The sequence below is a fragment of the Tiliqua scincoides genome, chromosome 3, assembly GCF_035046505.1.
Source record: "Tiliqua scincoides isolate rTilSci1 chromosome 3, rTilSci1.hap2, whole genome shotgun sequence".
Lineage (NCBI taxonomy): Eukaryota > Metazoa > Chordata > Lepidosauria > Squamata > Scincidae > Tiliqua > Tiliqua scincoides.
In genome coordinates this window covers 89,869,643-89,881,628 of record NC_089823.1, presented here as the reverse complement: position 1 = coordinate 89,881,628, position 11,986 = coordinate 89,869,643, and the positions used below count along the sequence as shown (strand labels likewise).

The following is an 11,986-nucleotide window of genomic DNA, read 5'->3' as shown; positions in this document are numbered from 1 at the left end:
CAGATGCAAGGGAGGGCACCAAGATGCAGGTCTCCTGTTATCTGGTGTGCTCCCTCAGGCATTTGGTGGGCCGCTGTGAGATACAGGAAGCTGGACTAGATGGGCCTATGGCCTGATCCAGTGGGGCTGTTCTTATGTGCCAGTACTGGTGCAGCAGCAAGGCAGCCCTGAGGTAAGGGAACAAATGTTTCTATACCTTGAGGAGGCCTCTGTGACTGCCCCCCCCCCATGCAGGATGCAGTGCATGCCCAAGTGCTACAGTTGCACCTGCACTGGAAATTTGGATAGGATTGGGCCCCAAGTGAATAGCTAACTGCAAGTCAATATTGATGGTGCTGCGTATTTTGTGCTGTATTTTCATTTGGAGTTTAGTGTCTGTTTCTCAGGCCAATTAATTTTATGGCCTTTAGGTTGTGTGTGCATTGAATTTTTTTAAATTAGAGTAATTTTAATTAAGGGGAAATGCTGACCACATCAGCATTCTTGTTGCATTTCATCTTTGTTTTTTTCCCTTATCTTCTTGCAACAAATCTTCACTTATTTCTAATACGTGAATTTTTTTTTTGGGTCGCAAAGTTGCTGGCTCAGGGATGTTACTGTGTGCAGTTCAGCTGACTGTAATCAACCACAGAAGCAGCAAAGCAGAAGAATGTGACTGGAGGGTTGGTAGGGGTGAGATCCTTGAGAGGAGACTCAGAAATAACCAGACTCCAGGATTGTAACTTCTTCTAAAAGAAGTTAGCCCAGGAAATTGGTAAGGTATCTGTTGTAAAAGTCACAATCACTATGAGAAAAGGGCTGGGGGAAGATATCATGGAGTAGGATTATTTTCATGGTGTGAGAATTGTATAAGGTACAGAGTTTGTGTGAAATCCGAAAGTGGAGTGCAAACAAAGATGGTTTATGGTGCAAGCTGCAGACGGGCATTTCATTTTTTAAAAAAGGCATTTCACAATACTACATAGAGCACATCTGGATAGCCTGTTATAAACATGTTTGTTCAGAAGTCCTTCCAGAATTATAGTTTGGTCAGTGCTGGAGGTTGGTACTGGTGGCAAGTTGGTGGGGTCCTGTGGCAAGGCCCTGCTGTATGCAATTCGCCTCCTCCCCCTGTAGTACATTGGAGAGTATATAGTAAATGTTCATTGGTTGGCATAGCTCATGGGTCTTCTGATGGCCATGGCCTCCTGGCCACTGCTCTACCTGGGCTCTGCTACCTGATACCACCCCTGCCTTAATGGATATAAAAATAAATTTGTAGTGATTTGAAGCTTATGAAGATTCCTGCAATGATGGTAAGAGAAAAGTGTTGTTTATTTTTTATTACACGTGCACCCCACAGTACAAAATTGTTAGAAGGTGGGAAATGAAAACATATTGCAATAAAACAGGCACATAACTAAAACCAGAAAGCCAAAATAGCACAAATGCAGTAGCAAACAACAACCCAAGGGAGTTAAAGGTGTTGCACCTATGTATAGAACTAGGGAGGGAATCCTGTAGTCAGGGTGCCATCACAGCAACGGCCCATTGGCTAGTCACCACCGCCTGACCTCAGCAGGTAGGAGCAATTGGGCTGGTGCCTTAACAGATGATCCTAGTACATTGGCACATTCATAGTGGCACAGGCAATTTTTGAAATACATTTAATGAGATTGAGGTGGTGATGCTTGCCTGCTTCTGTGCATAATTCAGTAATCAAGGATGAATTGTTCCAACTTCAGATTATTATGGAACCTTTTGTACATTTGGCACTCAGTAACACACACTGAAAAATTAGAAAGATACGCAGAAGATTCAGCTCTTGATTGTCTTGCGATCCCCTTTGGCTAAGAACAATTAATTGTGCAAGCCCACTCCATGCATGTTTACTCAGAAATGGGTCTTAACACTATTGTTCCTTGGATGGTGACCTTACTTCATCCCAAGGAAAATCTATAATCCAAAGAAGGGCTAGGTTTCAACCTGACTGCAACCTCCTGGTTTTAGAAGTGGGCTACCTCAGAATGCCAGATACAAGGGAGGGCACCAGGATGCAGATCTCTTGTGATCTTGGGTGCTCCTTGATGCATCTAGTGGGCCACTGTGAGATACTGGAAGCTGGAAACTTTGGCCTGATCCAGCGGGGCTTTTATTTATATACATGTATGTTATTTCCACATATATTTATATATGTGGAATTATATACATATAATTATATATACAAATATACAATTATATACATACAACACACACACACACAGACACACACACACACACACACACACACAAATACGTTATTTATATACATGTATGTTTTTCCACAGGGCGCTTTGCAAAAAGAAAGTGGCAGGGCTCAGGGCTTACTGGCAGGGGACTCAGTTCTGGGATGTAATCAGTAAACGGTAATTAGTCTGTGGAACTCCTTGCCACAGGATCTGGTGATGCAGTCTGGCCTAGGTGGTTTTTAAAAGGGGATTGGACAGATTTCCAGAGGAAAAGTCCATCACAGGTTACAAGCCATGATGGGTATGAGTAAATACCATTGGGTACCTATACCACAGGGTAAATTCTAGGGTACCTCAGAATGGCAGGTGCAAGGGAGTGGCACCAAGAGGCAGGTCTCTTGTGGTCTTGTGGCATCTGGTGGGCCACTGAGGCATCTGATGGGCTACTAGGAGACGCAGGAAGTTGGACTAGATGGGCTTTTGGCCTGATCCAGCGCAGCTCTTCTGATGTTCTGGAGAGAAACAAAATATCCAACAGGAAACTTTGCATCCTGCAGATCCCTTCATGGGGCAGACGAGAGGAAAAGGAGGGGGAAGGGAAAGGGGCAGTTGTTGTGGGAGCCCCCCAAGCTTGCCGTTGGTGGAAGGGATCCATGCCAAGGTGCGCAGCCGAGGCTTCCTTGCTAGAAGATGCTGCCCGCCCGAGAGCTGCACCGGCAGCCCTTGTCCTGCAGGGGGTCGGGCGCTTGCAGAGCTGGAGCGGAGGAGGAGCCGGGGCTGGTTTGTGGCGTCATAGCTGGCGGAGTGTCTGCGCGTTCGGTGCCGGGGTTGCTGCAGCAGCAGAAGCTGCCCTGTGACTCCCCACACCACAGGGGGGTCCGATCCCGCTCACCATGCTGGGGAAGACCTGGTGAAAAGAAGCGGAGGCTCACCTTGAGCCCCAGGCAGCAGCCCGCGAGGTAAGAGGGCTGGTGGTTTGCAAACCGGCGGCTCCTCACCAGTCACTGCTTGCAAATATGGGTGGGTAAGTGGGGGAGAGGATCACATCTCTGCAGCAAACCTAGACGCAGTCCGAGCAAGGTGATGGGAAGCGCACCCCACCCCTGGCTCAGGGGACTCTGCTCTTGTTTTGCAAGGAACTGTCGGGGGGGGGGGGGAAGCACCAGAGCAGGCAGGCAGGCGAGCCCTTCTATTCCCTCCGGTCAGGGTGGCTTTATTTGCTTTGCCTGTCTCTGTAAGAACACTTGGACCAAATCTGGTGCTGCTGGCACTTGCTGTCAACGCAGATGCCGCCTTCTTAGGGACATCTTGATTGCCCAGTCACCAAGACAGCCCTAGTAGGATGGAGGCTGATGCATTTTTTTCCCTCCTGTTGGTGATGTTGTTGTTTGGGCGCTGGTCTGGTCTGATGCAGAAACTTGAGGGCATCTGTTGGCAGGGGAAAGAATCCTCTTCGGCTTGTGACTTGGGATTGCAGATCCTTAGGTCTTCCTGCTGGGATTGAGGCGCACAGGCCTTCTTGGCCCCACATAGGGCTTTGCTTTACCTATCCATGATTTTCGTAAACCTAAAAATCATTTCAGCAAACAGCATGCATGTGATGTGGGTATAAATATTCAAAATTCCCAGTGCTTTATACACACAGTATACGAATTTGGACTTAATCCTATGTATTTGATTGTAGGATGTTTACAGGGTACATCCATTTTGAACAGGCCGTGATGCTTCACCAAGGAATCATAAGGGTCTGATGGATAAATAAATAAATATCAGAATATATGTTGTGTGAAAACTCTTGAAGATCAGGCCTGATGTGTTTGGTCTTCTACTGAAACATGGACTTGTGGCTGTTCTAGAAACATTGTCCTCCAAGAGAAATAAGAACTCTTATTTATGACAGAAAATGCATGTAAATGGCTTGCTAATTAATAAAGTATAAGCCTGAGCTTGAAAATTAATGTAAACACACTCTTGATGAAAGCATCCTACAGCAGCACAATGACTGTTTTGATTTCATGTTGGACTTTGTTCATAATTTTGACTTGCTTTGTATGCTAAAAAGTCCTCCCTAATTCTTTATTGTCACAACAGCTGTAGGCCGAGAGCATCATGGCTGAGTTGATGATTTAAATCTCTCACTCAAATTCTAAGTACGTTTACTTGGAAATAAATCCCACTGAAATCAGTTGTGTTTATGATGACAGTCTTGAGTATCTGAAGTCCAAACCTGCCATCCTTATCCTTTAATCATGATTTACTTCAAGGCTTCTTTATGCCCTACTTAAAAAAAAACATGCGTTTAAAAATAAACATACTCCTGAAACAAATTTTACCAGTATATGGACTGGAATTGGCTGTTGCTTGTTGTCATATGTGCACAGTGTGATGAATGTGTTTGCTTGTAGTGTGTGCTGGCTTTGTAGCTCCTTGCTATCATTCTGCCATGTTGCATGTTCTTGTTGGAGGAGCAAGAAATACAGGGTGAGCCTCATTATTCTCATGGGTTGTCTGTTCCAAGCACTCACTTGGATGGCAAAAGAACGAACTACAGCAAATCCATTTAAAAAACAAAGTTTCTTTGCTCTGGTGATTTAAAAACAGCCTTGCTGACCTTTGTGATGTAAGATAAGAGTCTTTAAGAAGACAATCCATCTATCAGTCATCCTCCAAGCGCTTACAAAGGCTTTCTTCAGCCCCTCCCTTCACCAATGCAAAGTGATCACCTTTCTTTCAAGTGCTCAGGGGGAAGGGAGGGATCTGTTGGAGAGAGAAGGATTGATGGATTGTCAGCCTGCTGCCCTCTCTCTCATTAAGGAGCCTATTGTTAAAGGACTGTTCAGTTTTTTAAACTGATTTTAAAGGGATGCATTTTTCCCCTTCTCCAGGGATCAGCATATTCCTTCTCATTTGCAGGGGCCATTTGTGTTTAGTCAAATCCGTGTATAAAAAATCCGTGTATAAATAGGCTGGACCTATACTGGAATTCTTTCCTCTTTAAACAAAATGCACAAATGCATCATCCAGTTTCATTGTAGTCCTGAAATTGCTTGCAAGTGTTCAGTTGATTTAAATTATTGGGTTAAAGTGGAGAAAGGCTGCAGTTCATTGCTTTGCATACGGACAGTCCCCCATTCAATCTCCAGGTAAGGTCACTTCTGGGCAGGACTTCTGGCAGTCAGTGCAGACAATACAGAGCTCAATAGACTAATGGTTTGGTTCAGCAAGTGACAGCTTCATATGGCCATTTATGTTAATGCACAATGCTTTGAACTTTTAGATTGTGAGCCCTTTTGTGATAGGGAGTCATTGAGGGCCCAATCCTATTCAGTTTTCCAGGGCTGGTGCAGCTGTGCCAATGGAGCATGCACTGCATCCTGTGGTGGAGGGACAGTCCCAGAGGCCTCCTCAAGGCATGGGAACATTTGTTCCCTTACCTTGGGGCTGCACCGGTGCTGGAAAGTTGGATAGGATTGGGCCTTGAGTCATTTGATTTCCTCTGTAAACCGCTTAGTGAACACTTTTGTTGAAAAATTGTATATAAATAATAATAATAATAATATCCATTTGTGAATGATAGGGTTGGAAAGTTTAAAAAATGGGATGCCAAATAACCTTTACCTATCTTAATGCATATTTCCCATGGATGGAAATATGGACCTACTGAGAATGGACTGGGTCTCTAGTTCAAGCCTTCCATCTATATCCTTTAATCTTGATTTGGTGTAGGGCTTCTTCATGTGTTGTTATCATGCATGTAAAAATGTGACTTGTTCCCATGACAGACAGGCAGTGTATATTTTACAGGGATGTACACACACACACACACACACACACACACACACACACACACACACACACACACACACACAGAGAGAGAGAGAGAACACTTTTGGGGCTGACTCACACATGCTTGTAAATAATTCTGTTTCATCACTCAGTGTTTCTCAGCTAAGCATGTGAACTGCCTCAGTTGAAGTCTGAAGTGTTCAGTTTATAGTGGCTGTTCTGCACAAGCAAGAATGTATGAATTACTTTGCTGGATTGGATCAAGGTCAAACTTTCCAATAACAGCTAGCTAACTGCTGCAAGACTCTGACGTTTTTGACATTACAGGCTATCAAATTTGTCGTAGGATAAGCTTTCATAGACAACAGTCCACGTCATCAGATGCAACATAAAGTCATCAGTTGGTATTCCATTCCTGAACTGAGATTGGCTGTGTTTGAGTTTCACTTGCTGGCCATTTTTCAGTTATTTTATGCTTGCAAATTCGCTAAGGGCGCAATCCTAACCCACTTTCCAGCACTGGCATAATGGCTGTGCAGCTCCGAAGTAAGAGAACAAACATTCCCTTACTTTCAGGGGGTTCTGTGACTGCCAGCCAACCGCAGGATTCAGCACACGTCCCATTGGCACAGTTGTGCCAGTGCTGGAAAGTTGGTTAGGATTTGGGCCTAAATGCGTCTTTACAAATGTAGTAAAGTAGAGCTATGACGGATAACAAAACAAGTAAATAACAAAACAAGTAAAAATACAGTGATATTTTTTCAGTGGATTATAATCAAATGCAGCTATTGTTGCAAGAAATAGGCTTCTGGAAAGGAATACAACAGTTTTAAGTGTAAACATACATTCAAAAGGAAGCAGAATACATATTAGTTTAGCATATTATTTGCATCCATTTAATGTTAGGTGTGAGACCAGACTGCATCCTGAGTGAGTGTTATAGCCTAATACTACCTAAACTTTCCCACACTGATGCCATGTCAGCATGGGCATCCCACAGGGAAGTTTAGCAGGTGAAAAGTGTTCTCGGGGGCAAAGGAACATTTGTCCCCTTGTCCCGGGGTAAGCCCCAGCCTGCGCAGTGGGCCAACTTGGACCCATGCCATAGCTGGCGCAAGTTCACATTGATCCATATTGTTGGATCAAGACCGGGAAGGGAGATAGGATGCCTCTAGCTCAGTATCATCAATATAGATGGGGAGTTGCTTTCCAAGGTTTCCAAGGTAGATATTTGATAGGTAAACCTGGTTGAAGACCAGGAAACAGAGAGTGGGTATCAATGGGCAATTTTCACAATGGAGAGAGGTGAAAAGCGGTGTGCCCCAAGGATCTGTCCTGGGACCAATGCTCTTCAACCTCTTCATAAATGACCTGGAGACAGGGTTGAGCAGTGAGGTGGCTAAGTTTGCAGACGACACCAAACTTTTCCGAGTGGTGAAGACCAGAAGTGATTGTGAGAAGCTCCAGAAGGATCTCTCCAAACTGGCAGAATGGGCAGCAAAATGGCAGATGCGTTTCAATGTCAGTAAGTGTAAAGTCATGCACATTGGGGCAAAAAATCAAAACTTCACATATAGGCTAATGGGTTCTGAGCTGTCTGTGACAGATCAGGAGCAAGATCTTGGGGTGGTGGTGGACAGGTTGATGAAAGTGTCGACCCAATGTGCGGCGGCAGTGAAGAAGGCCAATTCTATGCTTGGGATCATTAGAAAAGGTATTGAGAACAAAACAGCTAATATTATAATGCTGTTGTACAAATTGATGGTAAGGCCACACCTGAGTGTTGCGTCCAGTTCTGATCGCCACATCTCAAAAAGGATATAGTGGAAATGGAAAAGGTGGAAAAGAGGGCAACTAAGATGATTGCTGGGCTGGGGCACCTTCCTTATGAGGAAAGGCTATGGCCTCTTCAGGCTAGAAAAGGGATGCCTGAGGGGGGACATGATCGGGACATACAAAATTATGCATGGGAAGGATAAAGTGAATAGAGAGATACTCCTTATGCTCTCACATAACACCAGAACCAGGGGACATCCTCTAAAATTGAGTGTTGGGAGAGTTAGGACAGACAAAAGAAAATATGTCTTTACTCAGCATGTGGTTGGTCTGTGGAACTCCTTGCCACAGGATGTGGTGATGGCACCTGGCCTGGATGCCTTTCAAAGGGGATTGGACAAGTTTCTGGAGGAAAAATCCATTATAGGTTACAAGCCATGATGTGTATGTGCAACCTCCTGATTTTAGAAATGCAGAATGCCAGTGCAAGGGAGGGTACCAGGATGAGGTCTCTTGTTATCTGGTGTGCTCCCTGGGGCATTTGGTGGGCTGCTGTGAGATACAGGAAGCTGGACTAGATGGACCTATGGCCTGATCCAGTGGTGATGTTCTTATGTTCTTAAGGTTTCAGACAGTCATTTTTTAACCTGCAGTTGTAGAGATTGAACCTAGGACCTTTTCCGTGCAAAACCTGTGCTCTGCCTCTGAACTGTGGCCCCTCCCTGATATTTCATGTAAGGTTTTGCTCCCAAACGGCATTGATACTGAAATTTTTACTGATGTTGTTTGAGAACAAGCTATTATGAGCTGGATGCTAAAAGCTCAAATGTGTGAACTTTGTGACTGCAGTTATCTGAGTAGAGTCGGAGATGCTGACATCTGCTTGTAGTATTGCCTGATCTTTCTAATAGGTGTTGACTGGAAAATGATGACAGATATCTTTGTTTAGCAGTGAATCTTCTTGGAATCACTAGCTCTGGTAGCTTGGAACTGTTTGTAATCGAGAGAGATTCAGAGAAGCATAATCAATCCATTGTGGATAGAGAAGGAATCTATTTAATGGCTTCCTGAAAATTTGGAAAGATTCTTATGTAAGACATGAGGTATGTTTATAGATACTGCTTGGCTGCAAGATGTAAAATTTTAATTACTTTATTGATTACCTCCATGGATGGATTACTGAAAGCAAGACCACACAGTTCTGGGGTTTGATCCATCTTCTAATTTTCTTGCAGTGTTGGCAGTAGATCTAGTATTATCTCCATCTCTTATTATTCCTCAGGCCCTTCCATGTTATGTCCATTAGCAAGGCCCCACTGCTATTTTAATCATTTTATATGGTATTCAGAAGTTTGGCACTTCCTAAGTAAAATGGTTATGTAGGAAGCTGCCTTACAGTATTATATTAGACCAGTCTTTCTCAAACTGTGGGTCAGGACCCACTAGGTGGGTCGCAAGCCAATTTGAGGTAGGTCCCCATTCTTTTCAATATTTTATTTTTATTAGACTTGATGCTACTCATGGAATGTGACTGCATTTGGGGAAATGTTACAGACCTGTACTTTTAACAGGCTACTCTGTATATGCTTTTAACAATGATAGTTAATGGGACTAACTCCTGGGTAAGTGTGGGTAGGATTACAGCCTAGGATTGTTAAAAATTTTCCTGCTTGATGATGTCACTTCTGATCATGATGTCACTTCTGGTGGGTCCTGACAGATTCTCATTCTAAAAAAGTGGGTCCCAGTGCAAAAAGTTTGAGTACCACTGTATTAGATTATTGGTTCCAATAGCTCAGTGTTCTCTACACCCCCAGGATTGGTGTTTCTCAGCTTCACCTGGAGTTGCTAGGGATCAAACCAGGGACCTTCTGTGTGTAAATGTGAATGTTCTGTCACTAAGCTGTGGCCCTTCCAAAATCTCTCCAGTGCTGATAATGCTAAGTGTAGGTAGACCCTGTAATTTTTTCAACTTCAGCCACCACCACCAATCCCATTTCAACAAACCATTGAATTTCCTGTCCATTTGGCAGATATTGGAAATGGGGCTATTAGTTCATATTCTGATGTGGTAGAATAGAATGTGTAATGTTTGCTTGAGGAATGTATGGGGCAGTGCTGCCAACATCTTGCTAAACTCTGCTGCTATTACAGTATTGTGCTTCAATGTATTATATCATTCATAGAATGAATGAACATTATGGACTTTTTTTCTTGTTCAGTCAAGCCATCAGACTACTCCATGCAGAAGTAATGCAGAACTTTTGATTACCACTTCAAAAGTAACTGATGGATTAATTGTTTGTATTTACTGCTCTGAACATAAGAACAGTAAGTGATATGATTAAAATGTAACTTTTGGATAAACCGAGACTAAAATTTCCATTTTACTTGGAAAATACTGCATCATGCATGACTTAAGAGAAAAGTTTTCTTGGTTTATTTAAAACATCATTTTCAAAGAGCAAATCAGAAACTTTCCAAAACCTAGTTTGTCATGCATGCTCTTCCAGGTTCATTTTGTTTCCAAATTTAGTACAAAAAAGTAAAGTGGCTGAAGCTAAATAACTTCACTCATGCCACAAGGAAAATAAAAGCTGGAGGAGATTATCTGTGTTTTGGAGCTGGTCTAAACTTGCATAATCCTTATTGGGTTGATTTTTAAATTGAATTATGCCTGAAACGGAAATGGATATTTGACAAAAGTGTAAGAACGATCTTGCGGTTCAGATCAAGTTCCATCTAATACGGAACTATTTTTCTGGTAGTGGCCAGCTAGATGCCTTTGAAAAGTGTACAGGCAGGCAGTGGCGTAGCTAATGATCATGTAGCCTGGTGCCAAGCTCAAAATGTTGCCCCGGAAGTGACGTTGCAACCGGAAGTGACGTCACGCCTGGGCTTTTTCAAAAGTGAAAAGGCATCTATCTGCTACCTGAGGTCAAAGAAGATTTATAGCCTCCCCCCAGACAAAATCAAATTAATTAAGTAAATAAATAAAAAGTGTGCCCCTGGTAGGTTTGAGACACTGTGTTGGGGTGAAGAGGGATGGTTATTCTTCTCTTGCTAAATATAAGAGGGGCACCTCCTGAACAACAATCATTCTCATAGGTCAGTTCTGAGTTAAGAAAATCCACTTTTTGTTCTATAAGGCAATTGTGTTTTCATTTTCTGAATAATTAGCCATCCCTTTTGATAGATTACAGATATTCCAATGGGGTTTGTTTCATTGCATTCTACATTAAATTACCTTTCCAATGATATATAACATGATGGTATTAATCATATATATCAAGATTTTCACAATTTTGGTCACTAGTGTCAAGCTCAGCTTGTTGTCCCCCTAAAGCTTGATGCCCGGTGGAACTGCTACCCCCTGCACCCCCTTAGCTATGCCACTGCAAGCAGGGCATGAAAGTTGCCTGTTTTCTGTTCTCTCCAGAGTCTGCTACTGGAAGATTAAAGGTTTAGAGATGGGCAGGCCACCCTGATCTGCCCAGTGCCCAGGGCTGCAGCGGTGCCAAAATGGCTGCCTCTGCACCCTTTGTACATTGGGCAGCCCCCAGACAGCACTGGCTCAGCGGTAAGTGTCGCAGGTGTGCCGTACGGCACATTTGCAACACTGTGTGCCAGTGCTGAGCTGGTGCAAACTGGTCTGGATCAGGCCCTAAAACTTTACATGGGCCCTGCAGACCAGAGTTGCTTTCTCTTCCAGTTTGGGACTTGGGAGAGGTTTTGGAAGGAAAGAAAAATCAGAGGCAGAGAGCCCAGAGGCAATGTGGCTGAAGGAATTTCCCATGCTGAATTGGCAACTAATGCAGGCCTCATGACTAGCCATACACTTTATGAATTTGACTTTTAAATGGAACATTTAAAAAGGATTGAGACATCTAAGCAAGTGGCTATCTTGACATCTTGTGGGAGTGAATTTCATAATTTAATTGTGTGTATTGTTGAGAAGTACTTCCTTTTGTCTGTGCTGAGTCTACTGCTAGTCAATGTCAGAGAATGACTGGATGTTTTTGCATAAGGTGGGGGGGTAGGAATCTGTTACATATTACATGGGAAAACCACCTCAGATTATGTGGAATTGAGTTGGGGGTCTCTATTGCCATAGTACTATCAGATATTGAAATAAGGTCTGGAACAACTGCTCCAGTAGGCTGTATGCAATCCGTATACAGGGAACTTTCTTGGATTCACTTCTCACCTGAACCTTA

The 11,986-nt window shown here is 43.4% G+C and overlaps 1 protein-coding gene across 4 annotated transcripts in view; it reads left to right on the top strand.

Moving 5' to 3' along the window:
• Window positions 1-3,078: 3,078 nt before the first annotated feature.
• INPP4A (inositol polyphosphate-4-phosphatase type I A) overlaps window positions 3,079-11,986 on the top strand; it is a 131,626-nt gene continuing 122,718 nt past the window's right edge. For all 4 annotated transcript variants that reach the window (XM_066619326.1, XM_066619324.1, XM_066619325.1 and 1 more), the window contains exon 1: window positions 3,079-3,166. The gene's annotated coding sequence lies outside the window, so the exon portion shown is untranslated. The remainder of the gene's footprint in view (window positions 3,167-11,986) is intronic.